The following is a 21065-nucleotide window of genomic DNA, read 5'->3' as shown; positions in this document are numbered from 1 at the left end:
CCAGGCTCCGCGAGAGCCGCCCCCACCCAATCACCGAGCGGGACCCAGCTCGGCCGGCCCATAGGACTCGGCCGCTGCGGAGACTCCCTGACTCAGTCCCGCCCCCTTGACCCCCGCCGCCCAATCACCGCGCGCCTCCGCGCCCAGAGCTAGCGAGACCCCGCGAGATTCCCTCACCTCACACAACCCTCACCTCGGGTGGCCCCGCCTTCTTCACCTTTCCTGCCAATCACATGGCGCCGCTCCTACCTCCTGGCCAATTGACTCTCCCTCTCAACCGAGTGCCGCCCCCAAGACCTGCTTTTTGCCCAATCGCAGCGCCCTATCCCATCCAATTAGCCAATGAGGAGAAACGAAAGCCCGAAAAGGGGTTACTGGGCCAATAGTACTCGGAGGCGAGGCGGCGCCGTGATTGACAGCCCTCCTCACGAGTGGTTAGCGGCGATGGGCGTTAAAGGAGCCGCCATTCCGCTAATCGCGGCGCGAGGCGCCGGGTGACGGGCGAGGAAGTCGCTGGTGCGCCAGTCCGCGGTGGGCAGCTGGCCAATGGGAGGCGGGGAGCCGGCTGATGGGCGGCGGGAGGGGCCAATGGCGCTCCCGGGGCGGGGTGAGGTAAGGACGCGGCGGGGCGCAGAGGTCACTGTGGGCGCTGAGGGGTGGCGGCGGGAAGCGGAGCGGGAGCCGGGCTGAGGGCCGGGCCCGTGCCCGTGCCCGCGGCGGCTCTGTGCCCGCCATCTGCGGCGTGGCTCTGCCGGGGCCCTCGGGCCGGGGTGAGCCCGCTCTCCTTCCCGCCCAGGGCCGGGCGGGGACGAGGAGCTCGGTTTCCTGAGGCAGCCGGCTTTGCCCCGGCCCCGCTCTGCAGAGGAAGGTGATTTCTCAAGCTGGCTCTCACCGAAGGGGCTTGCCGGGCTCGGCTAACGGAAAGGCGAAGGGGCTTTAGGGGCAGGGACCGCCCTTGAAACGTGCGGGGGGAGGTTTGGGGTAGTGGTGATTTGGGAGATTTTTTGTTTTTTTTTAACTTCAGTTTGAGGACCAGGAGGTGACGGCTGAAGGCTTTACCTTAAGGGGGAAGCACGGCGTGCGGGCCCGGGAGGCCTGGGCCCTGGCCGCGGGCTCCGGGAGCAGCCGTGCCGCGAGCGCGGCTCCCGCCTGCGCTGGGGCCGGGCGGCGCGGGAAGCGCCACAGCGCTCAGGTCCGGCCAGCGGCCCGCTGGCGGCAGGTGCTGGGGCCGGTTCTCCTCTAACGGGTTTTGTGAGGCTAGCTGCAGCGTGCTCCTTTAGCACGCTCGGAGTTACGGTTCAAAGTGTACATTTTAACCTAGGACCAACATATTTCTTGTGTTTTGTTGTTTTAGTTCACTTACAGCATTAATCTACATGCTTGGGGAGTGAAGTGTGCTTCTTTAGAACATAAGTGTTCCCTAGAACATAGAGATTAATAAAAATTTGACAGTCTTAACACTTTCCACTTTTTTGTGTGAATATTAATCATATGTGATTAATAGTTTTGCCTAACAAAAATCTGCTGGTTATCAGAGCCTTACCCACCATGGTAGTAGAGTTAAATTAACTGTGAGAGTGATAAAGAGGTTCCTTCACATGATTAAATTGGGTGAGCAGTTCTGAAGGAAATAAATGACTGACAGTGGGTTTGTACGTGCCACTCTTATGGGTGAGCTGACAGTCTTTTCCTCTCTGCATTTTGGTCCCATGTGAGCAGGGAAAAAAAAAATTGCAGGATGATAATAGTACAACTGCATTGCTGAAGTTTTACCAAGAAATCCCTGATGGCACAGTACCAAGTACTGTGATCTGTTTTTTTCTGTATGTCTCTCTAAAAATGGAACATCGTTGGACTTCTGTACCACATGGGGGGAAGGAGACTTTGCATGTAAAAGCCTGTTGCAATTCCTAAGACTTGAGTGAAAAATCTTTTTAAGAATGGGTTTTGGATGCTTTTTGTCTGTGCTTTGAGAATGTAAACAAAAAAAGTTGCAGGAATTAAGACAAACTTCTTTCTTAAAACTGTTTCTGTTGGATTTTTAAATGTTATTAGCTAATATTCCAGTTTGGAATTATAGTGGGGTTTTGCTATCATGTCACAGTGACTTCACTTTAAGAAAAAAAAAAGTAAGAGTGCATATTGGAAGAAGGGACAGAATACTTATTTGGAACTTGTATTTCTAGCTGCTGTCCGTTTGCAGTTTTTGTTGAAGCTGATAACAAACTGCTGATGTGAACATGAATGTGGCATGGAGCAAGGATTCTTTTGGTCTCTGCTTCCCCTAAGGCTCTGGAGAGGTGTGGTGAGTGGGACAATGGAAGGAAGTGGGTACAAAGTAGGTTGGGTAGGCCTGGGCGGGGGAAGTGCTGTGAGGACTGGAAGGCTTTTAAAACTCCTTAACATTTTCATTTTGGACTTTTCTCTTTCTCTGTCATTGCAGAATCTTTCCAGGTAGTGAAATTGTGCAGTTGCCTAATAATCATTGTATGGAAACCTGGGTTCTAAGTGTACTTGCAGGTTAATGTCTTGGTGGCGTTACTCAAGTCCAATATATAGTGTCATCTTAATTTTTTTTTTTTCCAGTTAGGTATACTACTGAGTTAATTGGATAACATGTCTTTAAACAATCGATTTTCAGTAGGGTTTAATTTCTATTGATGTATTTGCTGAAAATCAGTCATCTTCAACTGCATGTTGGGAAGAAAAGGGGAGGAATAAATTTCCATCCCTGGAAGCATTCCAGGCCAGGTTGGACAGGGCTCTGAGCAGCCTGATCTGGTTGGAGATGTTCCTGCTTCTTGCAGGGGGGTTGGGCTGGGTGGGCTTTAAATGTCCCTTCCAACCCAGACTGTTCTGTGATTCTATAAATGATCTGTCTTGTTCTTGTCACTGAGCTGTAGTTGAATTTATGGTCACAAAAAAAAGTGTTCAGTGATGTGGGAAAAGTCAACCTTTTTCCAGCATAAACTGAAAGTATTGTGATGACTGCTTATTGAGAAGTGTTCATAGACACGTGTGATTTTGGTGACTACACTTTAAATCCAAGGAGCATACAGAGATTAGGCTCCTAAATTAAAGAGGTATACTGCATTGCTGTCTGGAGGAGGCTACTTTAGGTGTGTCTGGACATCTCTGTAACATTTCTTTCTCCATTGATGATGGAGCATTTAGAGAGAAGCCTCTAAGAGCAAGGCTTACTATTAAGCAGGGTGGTTTTACCTACTCGTTTTTGCAGTGGATGGGGAGTAATTGAGGCCTAGATCTCAAAGCTTTGTGTAGCCGTCTCACCTGGAGCAGCTTGTGTCCCTGAGAACCTGTTCTTCCAAGGATTGTGCTCATGAAAAGATGGGAATTGGATCCACTTTTCATTAGTGTTTAGAGCATCTGTTTACACTTCCTCATGAGCAAACCAGGTGCCAATTAACCTGAGGGAAGTACCAGCTGAAGCTTATGCTGTTTCTTTATCGCTGTTACTTTAAGGAAGGATCAACACCATGGGGCTTGTACTCAGCATCTTTGCCGTAGATGAGGATGTTACATATGTGCAGCTTTCCATTGCTAGTATCACATGACGCATTACAGAATCTTGAATGTTGCCTGCATTTTTATGAAAAACAAACTACTTTAAAAAGAAATAATACCATAAGTGAACTTCTGGAAAAATTTTATATTGTTTAGTCCCTTTTTCTTTATGGTTATCAAATATCAACAATCTCAAGTTTCTTGGTAGAGGTTATCTTTAAGTCTCAAAGAAAAAAATTAACTGGTTCCGTCTGCTCAGCCAGCCTTCAATCTGACTGCTTGCTTATATGTTGCCAACAAGTGATCTGAGGCAACTCAGGTTAGTTCCCAGAACCAGAACGCCGTATCCGGCATAAAGTTTATCCCCACGCACCTCTGTCTAAAGTTACTGACTACATGTTGGTATGTCACACAACCATTTTCTGTTAGTTTTAGTGAATCAAATACACAGTGACTTCATTTTTGGCTGTATGGGAGTAAATAAGTGACTTGTCTTAGAAATACTTTAAAAAGTGTCATTAGACACTGTCACGTACGTGAATTTTCAGCAGTGAGAGCAAAAGAAGTGAACTGGGTTGCAGTCATCAGTTTTACTGACAGCTCTTGACTGAACTACAGTTGGAAAGTCAGTACTTTCCAATTTCCCTGTCTGTGAAGTGTGAGTAAAATCTAGGACCCACTTTATTTATTTATTTTAGTTTAACTAATGCTACAAGTGTATTATCCATTTTTTTTATTTGCCCTTTGAAGTTGAACCAGCTCTCTTCCATGAGGTGAGAGACTGATGAGATGGCAGCTGAAGGGATACGCTTATCTTGCATGTCCATATGGGGTTATGTCAGGTGCCAATGTTGAACGACCCACCCTAACAAGTATATCTTCTTTCTGCACTGGATTTATGAACACTTAATTGGTGTCCCTGGCCTCTGTCATGCTGTGAAGTTTAAGACTCTCAGTTCAGCTGCTTTTTAGGCACTACATGCTATGAAAGTTAAGGGGGACAAGATCCAGTTGATTCATCCGGGGTATGTCTAAGGTAAAAACCTCTTAAAAGAATATTAAGGAAACATGAAACTTGCAGACAATGTGCTCAACTTCGAACAGACCCTTTGTTTCCTCAGTACAGATCTGTTGCTTGGAAGTGTTACCTGTTAGTTATATGAATCACTCCTGCGTAGAGCAGGGCTGCAGAATGAATTAATCGTGTACTATTACATGACAAGGAAGTCAGTGATTCCTTGTTATTGAACGCCTTTGTGTGAGGAGTGTAAGGCTGCTGAAAGGGAGCTCGTTACAGAGCTGGCTCAGACAACTTTGAGCATGAGTGTTTTGTGCTCAATGAGCTTGAGCTGCTTCATGAGTGAGTTGGCAAAATCTAACTATAGCAGTTTAAACTGGGCAGGTAGAGACACTCTAGATCCTGCCAAAGTCCCGTTTGATTGCAACTAATTTGTCATCCTCAGTGATGCATGGAGATATGTGATTGGTGACTAGCGCTGATGAAATATGACAGATCAATTCCAATCTCTTACTGGTGAAGACAGTTATTCATGGGGACATGCATCTGTCTCTTACTATTTTGTTCACAGTAAGAGTGCTGTAAAGCAATAGCAAGTCTGTTTGAGTATCAAGCACTGAATGCTAGTATATCTCAATTTGTCAGGCGCTCTTTGCTAACCTCGCTTAAAAACTGCATGTAAAAGTAAATACTGTACATTAGAAACACAGGGCACTGCCTTGTCCCTTTTTGAGCATCTACTGTATCAAGTTTAGTCTTCTCTGACTCCAAAGAGATCTGTTTTCCCCTTGGATTTGCCACCTGCTTTGCAGAGGTATAATCTTTTTGACAGTACTCTGCATAAGGGCAAGGGATAGAAGACAATTTTTGTTCAGCACTTCTGTTTCTTTGGTGGTCCTCAGCAGTATTTTAATCTTAATATTCAAACAAAAGATTGTATCATATCACGGTATAAAATGTTATGGTCCAGTTCCAGGCATCGACTTTGTGGGTTTTTTCTTGTACCACAAGAACTAGCTGTGAAAACAGGCCTCTGAATGTTAGAATAAGTGTTTTGATTTCATGGCTGAGTATTGTGCATAAACGTCTGTCAGCACTTATGTGTGTAGGGTTTTTTTGTGACCGTTTAATGCAGAAAAAGTAACATTAGGTGGAACAAAACATAATAAAATGCTTGCACAGATTCATCCCTGATCCACAACAGGGGTACTCTGAGCTGGCTGCGCTATTGATAATTTATCATGTGGGTGTTTGACAAGCCCACACATACCTTGATGTACAACTCTGCAGATGCAGTCCTCAGTATTCTGTAACACCCTGGTGATATTTTATTCATAAATCCTAGTGCTGAAGCCCTTAAGGTGTCATAAAGACTGTGCTAATGCTTGTGAATTTGAGGGGGTTTGCTTAGTCAGATAAATGTCATGCTCTAAATAAACTGTAGTCCTAATATGCTACAAAATAAACATAATATACACGAAGTATCATAGGGTTAAAATTCCTGTAGGCATATTTTAGTCCTTTTCTTTGCAAAGAATAATTTTCCAGAGTTTTCATCTTTAAAACATTTTCTCTACAAAACTGGAAAAGAATACATTAATCTATTAATAAAATGCAGTGAGGAGCATGGGGAAATATCTTTTTTAACTTTGATTATACATAATCTTAAAGTTTGCAGGGATGGCAGTATGGCTTTGTCTAAGAGGAGAGCAAGGTTCTGGTCGTCTTGTTGAATGAGGGGCAAATCCCTGTCCTGCTCTGGGCAGGGTATTAATAAGAAGATAGGGAGCAAATCAAGTGGATGACCTAGCATATAAGCTTGTTAGTCTATCAGAAAGGCATGTTGACTAAGATAAGTCTCATCTTTGTCTTTAAAGCAGCAGTGTGGGAACTTGGCCGCTTCTTTGAAAAGCGATTAAAAGGATGGAATGGTACTGACTTCAACAGGGCTGCTCTGGTATGGCTGAGAGATGGTGTGGGGGACAGCTGGTGTAAATGGTGTAACTGCAGGTAGTGCCTGTCTCTGATGTTGGAGATGAGGCTCTACAGGCACTTGGCTGCTTCGCTGACCTGTCAGCCCCGTTCATGGCTCTTGCAGTGTAGGTTTTGTGGTGGTCGTGTTGCAGTTGGCAGTTTTGCCCCAGGTTTGTTCAGTATACTGTGTATATGGATGTGGAGATCATCATTAGCACTGGGGCTTGAGTTCATCCGAAAGACTGTTGCCTCCAAGACACCAAACTCCATACCCTGTAGTGCTTCCTAGCCAAAAGTGTTTTCTTCTGAATTTTCTGAAGGAGTTACTGAATTATTTGCTCACTGCAGAACTTAAGCATGAGCTTGGCTTTAACTAGGAGCACTCAGATGCTTAAAGTTGATGTATAGTAATTTGTCATTTAAGGACTTCAGCCTGATTGTTTAGTTCTTTCTGTCTGATTTTCCTTCTTCCTGCTAAACACCAGTTGCAGGAGGTAGAGAGGATATCTTTTTATCCCCTGCAGCTTTTTGGAAAAAGTGACAGTTCTGCAGTTCTCTCTGTTCTACGTTTCTTTGCACCAGGAATGACCTTGCTGCTCTCTGTCACCAGTGTTTCCTTTTATCCCTCTGCTGGCAGCTGCTCTTGCTCCATTTTGATGTTGGAACAGCAAATGAACTCCCTCTGAAGCAAATGTCATGCCAGTAAAGATGTTGAAGTGGCAAGAAAATCATCTGTCTCTGAAGACTGAATCGGAGACCTTTGTGAATGAGATTTTCTTAAAATAGCTCTGCAGCATGTTATTTTCCCTGGGAGATGGAGAATTGAAAACACCACCACAGCCCACTTGTTTTTGTGTGAGCAGGATCCTTAAATAATGGGGGTTTTTTTTGAAGTGGGGAAAGGAGCAAGTTGTTTACTTTTCCTCCAAATTAAAATAGGTACAATAATATCCAAGCACTTTGTTTCTGCTCTATTATTTTATTCAGTGATGGGGGAGGGAGGAAGGAAGGAGGCTGAGACACCAGTGCTTATGTTGAATTTTCTAGGCCATAGATTTAATCTGAACAGAAAATGCTGTTGCTGTGGTGGTATTTTTGGGAACACCGTCTTCCAGAGGCCTGTCTTCCTGCTCTGGTTGTCCCACAGCTAGCTTTTTGTTCTGTCGTTGGCTCCAGTGACAACGAATTGAACAAAGCAGTTGAGTTGATCTGAATTGACTGTGTGCTTCCCTGGCTGTGTGCCTCTTGCTAAGTGTTTTATTTGCAATATCATGGCTAATGGTCACTGTTATTTCTTGTCCTGCATTCCATTACACTGAAGCGAAGTGCCTGCAACAATTTGCTATGTCACATTAGCAGTATTTTGACCCAATATTCTGTAGGTATGACTAGTGAAGCCCTGGGTAGGAGATTAAACCTCTAGGTTGTGAAGTTCGTGCAGGTGATGATGTATCTGTAAATACTAGTTAGCTTTGTTTGCTCTAGCTTTGTAATGATAGCACGAAGTCCAGCCTGATTCTGATTCCCCACCCCGCGCCCCTTTATTTCCAGTTTGGATAGCTTCTTAGTGCTTTTTCATGTCATGACTAATTTTGTCTAGCAGAGTAGCTCATAAATCCTTCATCATGTCAGAGTTCCTTGAGTGTTGTAATAGGCCATATGCATTCAGTATCGAAAGAAGGACAATGCGTTATGGGAACACTTGAACAACCAGTAATTTTTAAAGGGCAGTCTTTGCAGCAGCACGCGTCTGTTACTGCAGGGCAATTTTGAGAATGCGACTTAACAGGTTTTTCTCTGAGGTGCAAAGTAGTGATTATTCCCTGTGGTCTTGCTGATATTACTGTCTTTTTTTTTTTTTTTGTCGTACACAAATGGTCAAGGTAGGAGTGCATACGGGACCAAGACATCTAGGAACTAATAGGAAACAACAAACTTGCGACATGGTTCGTGACAACATTTCTATCCAGCATTGTCTTCAGTGTGTGATCCTGGTAAACTGGGATAACAGAAAGCTAATTAAACTGAAGTTTACATGCAAGATTTCTTAGAATTAGTGCAACTCAAAGCCTATGCTTTATTAGGTCATTACAGGTGTGGGAAAAAGATTGTGTTGACTCCACAATTATGTCCATGTATCTGATAGTAGACAGTTTGCTGCTTGTTTAAACATGTCACGTGTTTAGTGACCTTGTTCTTCATGTGAGCCACTGTTTCTGGAGTGAAAACTAGCTAAAAATAATACCAAGCCAGAAGCTGAGTGGAGTTTCACTAAATTACCCTAGCTGAGGATCTGGGCAACCATGGCCTCCGCATAGCAGATTCTCAGCTAGCGTGGTATAAAATACTTTGTGTAGGCAAAACCCTCAAGGAAGCTGAATGTGTGATAATAAAACCTATGTGGTTCTGGCCTTACGCCGTCTGTTACAGTTTGGATACATTCTTTGGACTGCTGTTGCTGCTAGGTGCTTTTGATTCACTTTTCTGCAGCACACCTCTAAATATTAGTGGAGACTTAATTTGCACAGTGTGGCCACATGCGAAAAAATTTGATTACAATTATCTTAAATATGGTGAGTGTAATGTCAGGCACAGAGGTAAAGATCAGGAGGCTTATCAGTCAGGAGAAATCTGACAGTACGCACATCATTACACCTCTCAGTTTGGTGTTGGCTAAGCACACTTGCTGAATTCAGCATCGAGTTTACGTGTCATGCAGTTCAGTTGCTGTCTTGATTCAGACCTACCAGCTAAGAAAGATGAAGGGTTAGGAAATAATCTTCATTTACACGTAACCTGGGAATTACCGGTTCAGGTAACCGGAAGGTCTGTTTCTCTGGTTAGACAGACAACAGTCATTATGTTGTACATGCAGAATTTTGTTAGTTTAAGAGCTCTTACTGATATTTTTCCACTCAAATGATCGGCTAGCTTCGGGTGTTTGGTTTCCTGATCGCCTCAGGAGAGCCCCTGTCAAGGTTCAGTCCCAGCAGCAGAACACAGTAGAGGTACAGCACGAGCCATTTTGGCGAGAACATCTGCTGTCTTTGTGTATTGCAGTGCTCTTTCTGAACTCCAAGAAACTTCAACTTGTTTTACACAAATCATGCAGATAAAGCAATATTCCGTGTGAGGTACATTGTAAGAATTTCTTAGGTATGTATTGTTTCACATAATCCTTTACTTGAAATCAGATGTTTGAGGAAAATGATTCTAGTGAATGGTGTACCTGTCTTGCTTATGGAATTGAGTTATCTGTATAGTAGGAAGCAGTAAATTAATCAGGAAAAATCTGACACAACATTTTGCTAGAAGCATGAAGAGAATCTTCTACAGGTCTGTGCTTATCTAAATACCTATATTTTTCTTGGACTCAGTGGAAGAATTGATAAGTAAAAGTACTAGATGCAAAAATGAAAGCACTAATTGAAGAATGTGGACTTTATAGCAAACAGTTTCACAATTATATCTTAAGTTTAACTAGGAGAAATATTTTTTAAATTGACATTTCAATTTCTCACCTTTTATGTGAAGGTGGAAATAATTGGTGGCAATAACTAGCATTACTGATAGAAACACAAGTTTTTCAAGTTCTCTGTGATTTTAAGACCATTAATGTTTTTCCTAATTCTTCTTTTTGACATGATAATATCCCTTTAAAGCCTTTCTTTACCAGATCAATTCCTTTCCTGCTAAGAGAACTAGAGCTTTTCAGCTGTCCATCCAATTTATCCTTCTGGACTAAATTTCTCCTATCAAGATAACTAGCAGCAATACTCCCCTCAGGAGATTTCTATCAATTAGTTACACATCACTAATTTCTGTGGAATTGGTGGACCAGTCAGTTGTAAGAAAGCTGTTTTGTAAACAGTTATGGCTGTTGGGGTTTTGTCTTACTGATTTGGTGAGGATTTTTGTTTGGTTTGAAATACATCTTTTACATGGCAGCTGTTGAAGTCTGAATTCCAAGCATCCTAAAGGCTGCTGCTAACTCTTCTCTTGCCCTGTGGTCTTAATGATATTCAATTTAATTCACTGTAAAGGAAAGTGGGATGTAAATATTCCGTAAATGAGATTCTGGGGTGACGCAGTAGCAGTCTGCCACTAAAAAGAAGGAGGTGCAGCCTGAAGAGAAGCTGTCTGAGGAGACAGTCACGGCTCAGAAGCCGCTGTTGCAGCCCTGTATACCAATGTCTGTGATGGAGAGATGGCTCTCTTGTTTCAACGTGCAGTAAAGCTTTATTTTTGCAGTGTGATGTTGTGCTGCGCAGCAGATCCTAGAGGATCTATACAGCATCAAGATCTTCACATCTGTCTCATGCAGGCTTTTCTGAGAAGTAGCTGGATGTTACTTAGGTTCCTGTTTAGTGGAGGCCTTGGATGTTACCAGTGAAGGACCTGCTTAGCCTTCACCTACTGTGTTCTGCTGGCTCTGCCTGCAGGCCTCCTCAGTGTATTTCACCACATAGGTTTGTGTGTGTATTTATGTCTGGGTTTTCTTGTGCTGTGTGTGAAGAGGCAGACTCGGTGGTCGCTACGCATGTATCGGTTGCGTTTCATACTCTGTAGCCACGGCTCTGGCACCACTTACATCCCTGGTGTCTCTGGCTCCTCAGCATCGCTGACCGAGTTCAAGAAAGTAGAAGGAAGCTGTGGTGCTGTATTGATAATGTGAGTGGCAAATGCAGTTGAGCAGGAAAGCAGGTTACTCCCCAGCTGGGATGTAGACCAGGCTTCAGTTAATCTCCCCCTTAGCCAGAGGAAGGTGGTTTTAATCTATTTATTATGCATTTGGTTGTGTTTTCAGCGCTGATGTATCTGCAGATGCCACAGCACTGTTAGCCTTTTACTATCCACTTGCCATGTAAACAGCTGTACTGGGACACGAAGCTGTTTTCAGTCACTCGCGTCTAATCGCAGGCAGTGGCTAGGATCCTGTGGATTGCTCTGGGTTTACACAGAAGTAACTGACAGTGTAACGTGTCGTTTTTAAGAACCTGCTACTAGCTGTCTTAGGATTATTTTTTTTTCCTAGACAGCTGGATTTCTTTTCACTGATGTTTGAGACAAAACTAATTTGATATGGTTATTAAGAGAAGGAAAACTAAAAGGACAAAGTCATACAGGAAGCTCATTAAAATGGAAATGCTGAAATAACTGGTTAATTGGGCATTGATTCTGTCCTCACCCCCTCACTCACTTTATGAACAGTTTTGTATTAAAAGCAACATGTCTGCAGGATGATGCTTCAGCATCTGTTATTGCTGAGACAAAATGATTTGCGTAGATTTTCCTTCCTTCCACATTCTTCTGACATCTGCATGTGTGGGTCTGTCCTGTATATTAATCACGGATAACACTGCCCCTTTCCAGGGAAAAGGCATCAAAGGGTATGGGATTCTGTCCTTGCTTAGGAGGGAATGTGTTGGTGTGGAATTCTGTACTGGCGTTCACTTGTGTTAGATACTGGGTGACTGGCTGTGAAATGGAGTAGTGGGAGTGAGGACTGGGGGCTGCCAGCGTGAAGCCGGTGCACGGCGATGCTCCTCTCAAGTGTGGTTGTGAGACAAAGACATTCACAGCCTCTGGCCTGGCTGTCTTCTGAAATGTTAGTGTCACCTTACGTGGTTAAAACGATGCGAATAACTTTCCTTCCTGTCTGTTCTCAGAGTGGTTCCAGGCAAATCACCATTTTTAAAAAGTATGCCACATCAAAAACTCAATAATTGTGTTGGAATTTTTTTTTCTTACTTTCTAGGTTGATCCAGTAAATTGATTATAAGTCTATCTTGCTGAATATTTGCTATTTCAGTCACTCTGGCTGTGATTATTCTGATAGGGAGCAACACACTATTATTTTGTGTTTTGGGTGATTGCTAATATATATATGGTTGCATGTGCCAATTTTAAGATTCAGTTTATTTATGAATGTGACTTCGCTTCTCCTCAGTATTTGTCCTGTAAAAACACAACTGCAGAAAGGTTCCTAGCAAGAAAATAGAAAGAGCTGAACAGTAGGCTTGAAATCATATTTGGAAATCTTTTCTGATCTCTAATTATCATGTTAACGGTGTCTTCCAGTCTTCAAGCTATGCTCTAGTTGGGAAGGCACATGCTTAAATGCATTCCTATCCAGCAAAATACTTGAGCTTAACTTCAAGCATGTGCGTAAGTTACATTAGTTAAATGAGTCATAGCATTTGCTTTCCAGTGTTTGACTAAATAATTGGAATTGTGATGTCAATAATACAGTAAGATAAATATGGGTGTCAGTTTTGCTATGAACTTATCACGGGTTTTGTTTTGACTATTACAGTTGTTTTCATGGTGTACAGTTGAAATCGGAAAAGAATGGAAATTTCACCTAATTTTTTTAGTGTGCTGAAAAGTATTAAGTTACACAAAAGAATCCATATTATAGTAATCCTGCGTATATACAGGAAAAGAGTACCCAGCGTGCATGGCAGATGGTTTCAAAGGAAATCCTCGAGAGCTAGGATTAAAAAGCAATTTTCAGCAAGTTTAAAATGGGTCTCCATATTTGGGTCACAGATATTAACTCTTTCCTTGCACACAAATGAGAGAGAAGTCTTGTTGGTTTATTGTGGAAATGTTTCTCTCTATAAAAGCTGAGCAGTGCGCACGGCGAAAGAAAGAAATGAGAATATCGGTTGATTCTGCTTCTGATCCTGTTCTAACAACGCTGGGAAGTAGAGCTGTGGGGCAGAGACAGTGGTAAATTGCAAGTAAATCAGATTTGTGGTTCAGCTAACGAACACTGGCAGGCCTTTTTAAAAATGTGTACGTGGCTTCAAATTTTGTCTGCCTACTGAAACAAGTGTACATAAACACAAACAAAACAATTGAATGACAAAATATAAAGAACTATTTTAACAACTTTTGTTGTTCTGGGTCTGCAAAGTTGGAATTTTTAAGGAAACCCAAAGCATAAAGATGAAGGTACCTAAATCCCCTTTCAGATTCCTGAACTCTGTTCCTGACCCTGCCAGTTCGCACTGATTTCACTGGCCTTTGGATCAGAACTTCGTGTTTTTGTACCGTGGTAGAGACATGTGTGAATAATCCTGCGCCTCTCTCCTACCCATCACTTTTTACTTTAAACTTTCTAATAAATAATTTTTGATGTGTTAGTAATGGCAGGTTTGTACCTGGTTACATTAGTAAATTATACTTAATCACTGTTTATTAAAGTGTCAAGACTTCATATAGCACTTTCCTGTTCCTTTTGGATATGGCAAGTGCGTTTGAGATAATAAATAAGAAGTTGAACAGCAATACTTTCATTCAGTCGTAGACAGGAATGAACAAGGGCTCCAAGTTTTGCTTGGAAATGTGTCTGCACTTACAAATGGAAAGCAAGCCCATGTTTTCTCAAACATGTGTTAGGGGCACATTAGGACTTGATTAAAAAAAAGTTATAGTCTAAAGTAAACAGCACCATGCGAATACTTTCCAGGCTGCAGCTGTTTGCGGTGGTGGTGTTCAAACACCCAGAAATAATATCATCAATACGCTGAGTGCAGATCAGCTTTGTATTGCAAGAGCTTGCAGAGTGCTCAGTGTACGTGAGTGTTCGGAGATGACGTTGACCACTGTGGCAGTGGGGATGGAAAGCCAGACAACCATCCAGGCCTAATACCTACATCTTACTGGGCAGCCACCAGGCTGTCCTCATGGTGACAGATGCTTTTCCCAGAGCAATGTTCTGCTCTGACAAATATGTAAACCTCTGAAATGATGATGCTACTGCACAGAGTTACGAACACTGGAAACTATGGCTCTTTAACGTAGTTAAATGCTTTCTTATCTTCCAGAACTCTGACCAGGAAATATTGACGGCTCAGTTTCACTGAGTGCTTTGGAATTTCTCTCTACTTAAACCTTTTTGTAGGGTATATTTATTAAAAAGTGTTTTCTGAGTAGATTACTGAAAGCAGTAACCTATTCCTGTCAAGGCCATGGATTCATATTTAATGTAACTAGTTAGACAAAAGTGAAAGCTCACATACTGATAAATTGTGCTGTAGATGGGCTTCTCTGGACTCCTTTATTGACGGTACTTTAAGTAGCAAGTTGAGGAGAGACAGATAATGAAAATTGATTCTTCTCTGCAGGTCTCTCTTGCTTACTGTTGGATTTCGACAGACCTAATCTGTGAAGATAATTGAAGTTCCTTTGCTCTGAATGCTGTAAGTGATTTTTTTGTTTCCTTGTTTTATGGAAATCGTTAGGAGCCTATTTGCCTCATGTAGGGAAAAAGGTAAAAATGCCAAATCACAAACAAATGGTAGAAATGAAGTTGCAGATTTGTTATATGACCGTACATGTGTGCAGGAGAGATTTCTAAACAACATTTTGTATTCAGGAACACCCCTGTCTCCATTCCAGCCATGCTTGTAACTGCAGTAGCAGAACCCTAATTGCAAATTGCCAGAAAAGATACTAAACGAGACAATATTGTCAGACTTTTGTCAGGACTACTGCTAGATTAATAATCTCAGTGTGGCGGAGGGGATCTGCTGTTGCTGTGTATTGTATTTGGTTGAGAACAAACACCTGGAGTATCAGAAGAGTATCTTAACCAAAATGTCATGTACAGAAGTCAGAGGGATGATAAAAATTGTGAAGGAAAATTTTTCCCACTTGATAACGCATGGTGGTGGCCCTGGCTGTTAGCTAAGTAACAGTTGTTTGAATTTCAGGTGCCATGATAACATAGCAGGAGACTGAAAATGTCTTTACTGTTTAATAGACTTCTCACAGGAGCAGGCGTGCCTGCTTTAAGCCGTGTGAGCGTGGAAGTGTGCCTTTTGGGGCATCGGGGATAATACCCCCATAGCGTGTGGAATCTGGCAGTTGTGTCTGGTGGGCTGCTGCGGGGAGCCAGAGTGTGGCTGGAAACAGTGCTGAGTTTTGGACCTTGTGTCAGCATCCCTTTAGTATCCTTAGGACACAGCGCTCTGCTGATTCTGTAATTAATAGTTATGCATGTTGCTAATGACACATCTTGTATTTCTACGAGAGTGTCTTTAAAAAGCTGATATTCTTACACCAATGGAAACATGCAAAGAGCTCTTCATACCCCCATTTTTTCCCCAGAGCTGTGGGAACAATTTCCTGGCTTGTAGAACAAAGAGGACAGAACAAGTTACATAGCCAACATCTGCACCTGGCTCCTGTATTAAGGGAATATTTGGCAGAGATGCTGAACTACCTTCTGCCAAGGGAGCCTTGCCGATACAGTTCAGGGATGAAGGTGTGGTAACATCTCTTCTTTTTTGGTTTGCCAGGGCTATTTTCTTGATTTGTCAAAGTCAAAATTTTGTTGTAAAGGAAAATACCTTTTTACTTTTAAATATCAGAAGTTACTTAGTGGTTAATCAAACTTTTTCTAACATACCTTGTTAAGATTATGGAGGTGTATCACTTTATTTCCGATGGCAGATGCATCACATGGGTTGCCATTTTGATGGCTTTGGATGGTAATCTGACCCATAAAAACTGAAGCATAATATGCAAACTGATCTTTTTCTGGCCTGCCCTCTTCCTAACACAGATGGCATCAGGATGGAAATGAGCCTGCTCAAAATGTGGTCTGCCAGTTTAAGCAGAGTGGTAGTGCCAGTCACAGATGGATTTTAAGGAATAGCCTCATGTGAACAAGGAGAGAAGGAAGATTCTCCTGCGAGCAGGAAGTTTCACTTGAAAGCATATGTCTGTTAAATTCTGTTGCCTATGGAACATCTGTCAGACCTTTCCCCGAATGCTTCACATGGGTTAAGTAAACTAAACTTACCTTCTAAAATTCAGGGAAAAAACTCTCAACTTCCAGATGTTGCTCTCCCTCCCACCACTGCTTTCTATTGCTGTCATCCGTAACGGAATACAGTGCAGGAAGCTGACAGTGTCTGATCCTGTCAATATTTGCAGTGTATCCATTCAGCAAAACCAATGACAGTAAATAATTTCGTAAGTTTTGTAGATATGTGTTTTTAATCTGCTGTATTAGTCTTGTTGACGTCATAGCGCTCACAGCCCTGGGCTCCATTTCTGAATTCACGTCTCTGACAGTTAACAAAACCTTCTGCTGTAGGTGAAGGTGAGTACCTGTCTGCTGCGGATGCACATCAGTTGAAAAATGAAGATATTTAAGCAACTAATTTTCACTGTAGTAAATGAGATCTCAGTTCTCTTCTACTCGTTTGAGAGAGCCTGTGCTCTGAAGTTAGAGACTCAGTGACCTTGCCTTGTGTGTAACCACAGGTGTCCTGGTACTATTTATAATCCAAAGGAACACATTAAGTGGTTTTCACTGGTTAGGAATATGCCTACAGAAATCTGATTTTTAAAAATCTCTCTAAATCGATTACATCGTTTGAACGACCGTTTGCTTTTGCAGTAAGGCTGCATGCAAAAGAAGGCACTCATCGATGAATTTCGTGTTCGTGACACACTTGAACATCCCTCTCAAGTCCTCTTCAAGCCTTTTATTTCCAGGCTAAATAAACACTAATTTCAGCAATGTCTCATCTACTCCCTTTAATTACCGCTGCTGAGAGAAAGTTTCTGCCGATGCAAATGTGCTATTTTGTCATGTCACATCAAATTGCATCAGCCTTATATTTAGGAACAAAAAGAGGGGGAGGCTGAGACAGGATGTGGCTACAAATGGAACCAAAGGGTTTTCTTAAATATAGGCTGAAAATAGAAAATTGAGGCAGTGATGCTTTTTCAAGCAAAAATCCATGAAAGGGAAAATCAAGTCTGACGACAGAAATGAAAAGCAGGGCTGGGGGTGTGAGAAGAGGGAGTTCTAGATGGCGGCGTGGGCTGGTGTCAGGGAAAAGCTGATGCACTCCTCATTTACGCAAACGCCCTTTGCGTTGCCAGATTGGTGTGGAGTGGTTTTAGAATATCTTAGACCACATACATCTCCTCTTGTTCCTTCTGTGCTGGCTGAAAACGTTACTAGCCATGCTTCCCTCCAGCTTGTTGCAGGGTGACGTCTGTCCTTGCCTTTGTGATTCTCCCTTTCACATCTCAAAGCTGAATTCATTGAATGCTTCCAAACTTCACTAATTTTGGTGGGAAAAAAAAGTTGTAACAACTGGTCTTTGTGAACTTGGATGTCTTAGCTTAACTCAGTGGCAGGAACTGTCCTGAATACCATGCAACTTTGTTCTCATCAGCTTACCTGTTACTATATGCTGCCTGGATGTAGGGATTGCTCATGAGATTTTTTTTTTCTTCTCATAATGTTATCAAATTCCCAAGCCTAAAAGCAGCATGGTGCAAAATGGCTCAGCTTTATTCAGTACTTTATGCCTGTTTACATGATGGCTAATGTTGGAAGGATTTCTTCTGGCTCCTGGTCAGCCTGCAGGATTCTAAGTGTTTTCTGTGGCAGCTCCATAAGCAGAACTCAAATGGTTTGTTCAGTGATTTTTGCATGTATTTTTTAGAGTTGTACCTTACTAGATGAGATGCTGGGTTGGTTGGGGTTTTTTTTGTTTTTTTTCTTTCTAGTGTGGTAACCAAACAAATAGTAGTAAAGCTAGAAGATAATGAAGGAAAAAAAGTAGGAGGCATATAAAATTTGTGAATCACATCTATCAAAATTTACTTAAACCATGGTGGAAATGTATTAAAAAATAATTATTTTTCTGCTGCTTTGTATAATGTATTAAATTCTGGTAGCCTAGTAGGCCTTCAGAGTGCTAATATACATTACTTACACACTCAAAACATCTTAAACATGAATTAACACTTAAAAGCTCTCGCATTGAGGGGGTGTTGTCCGTCTGTGACAGACAGTTGTCTCAAACAACTCAGTTACTCCTGAGTAACTTCGGAGAAACTCTGCCAGCAAACACAAGCTTTTGTTTGTTCAATAGAAATTGATAGAAATGTGCTGATTGACACCAGCCAAGAATTTGGACTAGCAACTTTGATGTTGCGTTCAGTCGCGTTTGCCTGGAGCTACTGTGGTAGAAGAATTAAGTCCTCCGAATTTAGTTCCAGTACAGATACAATACCAGTACTCCAGATTCTTATGTTGGACATAAATTGGTTTATGGCAACATAAAATATTCAGTTTATTTCTTTGAACTACTTTCAGCAATAACTCTCAGGTAAACTAAAACTAAATACCTTATGGTAAACAGGCAGAGAGAACCTGCAGTAGCTGTCCAAATAAGTGTAGGAGACTTCAAACAATCCATCACACTAAATTTACTTTAAAATATGGTGTCTCTTCCCAAATAATACTTAAAAATATTCTTGAGGAAAGTCAGTTTGGTTCTTCAGAAAATGTTAGCAGCTTCCCCATGGAAAATACTTTTTGCCTCTCAGAACTGGGCAGAAAATGGTCTGTTGTATAAATTATGCATGTAATACTGCTGCTTTGAAATGATGAGTCTGATCAGAGCCTGATGGCAATTCAACTGAGTTCTGAAAGATCAGCTGTGTTTGAGAATTGTCAGAACTCTCGATGCGGATGTGATCAGTGGGCGTGCTAGCAGCACCTACTTACCAAATTAGAGAAATACTATTCATTTCTTACAGCTAAGCACTTGGATTCTCGCCTCAGAAGTAACTGGCGTTAGAGATAATATTTTTATTCTTGTCACCAAGGATAATAAAAATACAGTAGAAGTTCAGAAGCGTGTGTATTTACAGCATTTTGACAAATGTAAGTCCAGTAGTATTTGGGACTGAAGCTACACAGCCGAAGGCACCCAGCTCATCACAGTTAGATGTCACCAGTCCTCTAGGACTGTAAAAAGTTAAATATAGTGATGCTGCAGTCTAAACTCTTAAATTTAAAATTATTTACAACAGGACAATAATAAGCCATGGTTCTAAATCCATGTACACAGTGATGGTTGATGGAAGGAAAGCAATGAAGGATTTGCCGTAGGCTTTACACCGAAACGGCAGCAGGCAGTAGTCCGGGTGCTCAAGGTGCGCGAGTGGGAGAGGAGCCGTGCTGCTGACAGCTTCCAGCCTGAGGAGCGAGAGCCTCGTGTCCTTGGCTTGGCTGCAGTATTTGGTACTCTGTCTTCTGTGATTTTTATGTGGTAAAGGCATCCCCTGTCTGTGGCATCTAAGACTAAATGGAAGCGTAACGGGGTCTACTGCGCTTCCTCAGGGAGTGCAGGGAGGAGGTCAGAGGGTCCTGTGGAGAGTCTGATGATACTTAAAGCATTAATTTGCATTTAACTTATTATTTTTTAGTTTAATCCATTCCTGAGACTGAAGACAATTATATCTGATTTCTTCCTCCAATTACTTTTTTAGTATATGAGAAAATTAAATAATGCCTTAGCAAAATTTGTGTATTTTCGTAGCAAAGAATGTATTTCTGTTATACTTTTTCAAAGCAAATCACAGAAATATTAAATGAGGAAGGACATAATGTTTGTTTTTATAGTTGAGGCTTGATTGTTTTGAACTGAATAAGTCTGAAAATACTAGATAAAAACTGCAGATCAAATGGAAAGACTCCATAAGCGTTCTCCAGATCGCTCATCAAAAACCACCCTACTGACAACACTGCAACAAGAAAATGTTTTTAATTAATGTCTTCAGTTAAAGGGAAAGCATTGTGGCTCTCTTAAATATATTATTAAATCTGTATTGTTTAGATAATAAGACAGGGAAAGACGCTGGTGCTGAGTGCTGTGTCGAATTCATCAGGGCGTGTTTTAATTCTAGTTCACTTGCTGGATTACACAGCTATTTGTCTGAGTAGTGGGGTAATTTGGAGGGTTGAGCAAAGCCAGATGACTGTAATGAACTCATTTTGTGTCTTTGACTCATTCTGGCAGAAGAAGATGCTATTTATGGGGTATTTTTGTGTTGTTAAGACTTCTGTTCCTCCTGTCTCTCAAACTTTCTCTGGGCCACTGTCTTTGTGCCATCACCAATAATTACATCAAATTAATTCAGCATAATTGAGTTAATTATTAGCACTGGAGGTTAACAACGTGACTTCAATTGAACCAAAGCTTTTATCTCCCCTTTCCTGAGGTTTCACAAAATGTAAACAAATCTGAAGTATGGATGAGACCTCAGGCAGTCCCACTTCCATCAAGTGCCTTTGCCAGTCAGATCTCTCCTGCCACGTTCATCCATTCGACGTGCTGTCTGCTGCAGAGGGAAAAGAGTACTGTGGCGTTTGTATCAACATCCAAGTGCTTTAGAAAACAGGAAATATTTCAATCACCTCATACTCATTCAGTCAAAATCAGAAAGATAGAATAATCATTAATAAAAATTCAGAGATGTAGAGGATATTAACCTGGTTTAGCTGACATACAGCTAAAAGAATTAAGGCGTAGGTTCCAAAGACTCAGAGATGAGCTTTTTGAATTAGGGTGAATTAGGGTGCTATTGTGAGTCACTGGGTAAAACAGAACAGCACAATTCCTTGTACAAGGTGGTACTTTGGTAGTTTCTAATCCCAGCTCTGCTGTTGACTCATCGTGTGACTTTGCACAAGCAGCTTAATTTTGTGAGGCAGTTT

The 21065-nt window shown here is 41.9% G+C and overlaps 1 protein-coding gene across 8 annotated transcripts in view; it reads left to right on the top strand.

Moving 5' to 3' along the window:
- The first annotated feature begins 593 nt into the window (after positions 1 to 593).
- Positions 594 to 21065, top strand: part of LYRM9 (LYR motif containing 9) — a 34301-nt gene continuing 13829 nt past the window's right edge. For 3 of the 8 annotated variants that reach the window (XR_015260677.1, XM_086763374.1, XM_086763370.1), the window contains exons 1-2: positions 651 to 868; positions 14653 to 14727. The gene's annotated coding sequence lies outside the window, so the exon portion shown is untranslated. Of the gene's footprint in view, positions 613 to 650; positions 869 to 2188; positions 2306 to 14652; positions 14728 to 21065 lie in introns of those variants that run through there. The other 5 variants (XM_086763373.1, XM_086763372.1, XM_086763371.1 and 2 more) reach the window with 5 other exon arrangements.

The sequence above is a fragment of the Chlamydotis macqueenii genome, chromosome 19, assembly GCF_036417535.1.
Source record: "Chlamydotis macqueenii isolate bChlMac1 chromosome 19, bChlMac1.mat, whole genome shotgun sequence".
Classification (NCBI taxonomy): Eukaryota; Metazoa; Chordata; class Aves; order Otidiformes; family Otididae; genus Chlamydotis; species Chlamydotis macqueenii.
This window is presented reverse-complemented; position numbering and strand designations above follow the sequence as displayed.